General features: G+C 31.2%; 1 protein-coding gene across 1 annotated transcript in view; it reads right to left on the bottom strand.

The window, feature by feature from the left end:
• Positions 1-2,500, bottom strand: part of LOC137630409 (uncharacterized) — a 448,259-nt gene that overhangs the window by 277,075 nt on the left and 168,684 nt on the right. The gene's annotated exons all lie outside the window — the stretch shown is intronic.

Here is a 2,500-nt window from a genome sequence, read left to right as displayed (position 1 = left end):
ATGTGAATTCATATCTGGGTTCCTCTCCCGTATTGTAGTTTTTCTACCCTGTCTCTTAATTAGAATTTCAAAATTTTGCTTTGCGTAAATGCATTTTAATTTATATTTCAATTTGCAATTTTATTAATTTACTTAGATATAAAAGTAACTCGCTATGCAAAAATACCTATTTGAAATTTTATGTTAGCAAATATGATATTTTGTAAGTCATTAATGATGATATTTATTTACATTAGTTAGTATTTGTCAGTGTTTTCCTGGAGAGAGCAATGGAGAAATTCAATTAATGCATTACAGAAAGGAAGGAAACTTATATTTGCGATGTTTTTTCATTGCTACGTTATTGTTTATATGAGCCGTCTTAAATATGGGTAAAAGTTTTTTTTTTTTATGTTGTCTTATCTATGACGCATATTTGCACACATACAACTATGTAAACAAACATACACACATACACACACACATATATATATATATATATATATATATATATAGATATATATATATATATATATATATATATATATGTATATTTATATATATATATATATATATATATCTATATATATATATATATATATATTACTGTATATATATACATATGCATATATATATATATATATATATATATACATATATATACATATACATTTACATATACATATACACATACACATACATACATATACAGTATATATGCATATCACTCCACTCTCTCACTCCACTACTGTCGGACCTTCGTGATACCTCGACGCCTCCCTAGAAGTCTCCACTGCCTACGATCCAGAACCAATATACGCCTCTCTGCTGGATACTCCACTCCGAGTTGATACAAGTCTGACTTAACATTATCAGACCATCTCATGCACAGTCTGCCCACAGGCCTTCTCCCCGCTGGTCTGGCCGTATCCGGTCTTTTAACCACACTATTATCCCCCATTCTTGCAACATGATCTGCCCACCTAAGCATTTGAGATCTTATATGATTTGTTATAAGTGGCAAACTTGATACTTCTCTTAGTTCCATTTTGTGCCTTTTCCTCCACTCTCCACTCTGTTCATCTCAGACTGGTCCACATATGCGCCTCAACATGCTGTTCTAAAAAACAAGCAGCATTTATTTTTCAATTCTATTGTTAGCCTCCTGGTTTCACAGCCATATGTGGTAATACGTCTTGTGATGCTCTTGTATGCCTGAATTTATACATATGTATAAGTATATTGTTTTTCATATAGGTGTATAGTGTGTATAAATATGTGCCATAGACAATATCAATAACAATTCTGATTAAGTGTCTGCAAACTCACCATCGTTGTGAGATAGGGATGTGGTTTTTGGAGGAACCTATAGGTCTACCTTATGAGTCATCAGCAGCCATTGCCTGCCCCTCCCTGGTCCTAGCTTGAGGGAAAGGGGTCTTGAGCACTTACCATATGTATATATGGTCAGTATCTAGGGCTATGTCCTGTCTCTTGCCTGTGCCATTCACGAGTGACCTTTAAACCTGCAACAATTGAATATTTGTCATACTTTTATTTATTAGTTATATGGTTCTGACCTGGCGCCACTCTATGAATACTTGTTCATAAACCAGTTGATTTGCTGGTAATTACTTTGCTTCTGAAGTCGCCAACCTCAGTTCGTTTATTCTATTGTATCACCCTCGAAATCAGTTAAGGTTTATATTGTTTTCTTGCATCGCCTTTTTCAATCTGGTCAATCTTGAACCATATTAGAGTACTAGAACTAAATAAATTGATGAAATTTTCTTAATATGGAATTATTGTTGTAAAGAATCTGCATTTATAACTAATTAACGAAGAAGTTATAGGAAAAGTTTATACAAGTATATAAGTGAGTGACAAAAATGTTCAGGGAAAGTAGAGATTTTGTGTTACAGTTATTAATTACTACTGTATACCGAAAAATGTAGAAAATTATCACTGCATTCAAATAATATTCTTTTAATTAAAGCATTTACCTTGAATAAATAAAGATTGCCTAATCCATTTTACCAGAGAAGTGGTTAAAATGACAGCTTTTTTAACTCTCACAGAAGTTGTAAGTTCAGTTAAAACATTTAAATAAGCGCTATATGGAAAACAGTAATTTACGCAACTTTTATGTTATATACTCGTTAGTTAAGTTTTATGCCATTCTATTTTTTTATGATTTTCTAATTTTCTCTAAAGCTTGTTATGCTCTTTTGCTTAACTATTAATTCATACAAGAGTCCAATTAACCTCTGATTGCAAAAGCATGACCTTTATGAGAGGTACAGTTTAACAAGGATTACCTTTAGGTTTAACTGTGAAACGGCTTCATTTATTAGGAAAATCTCTCTCTCTCTCTCTCTCTCTCTCTCTCTCTCTATATATATATATATATATATATATATATATATATATATATACATATATATATATATATATATATATATATATATATAATCATAATCATCATGATCATTATCTATTACTAGTCCACTGCATATCAAAA

Source organism: Palaemon carinicauda, chromosome 38 (assembly GCF_036898095.1).
Source record: "Palaemon carinicauda isolate YSFRI2023 chromosome 38, ASM3689809v2, whole genome shotgun sequence".
Classification (NCBI taxonomy): Eukaryota; Metazoa; Arthropoda; class Malacostraca; order Decapoda; family Palaemonidae; genus Palaemon; species Palaemon carinicauda.
Note: the sequence above shows the minus strand (reverse complement) of the source record. Positions and strands in the feature narration are given on the sequence as shown.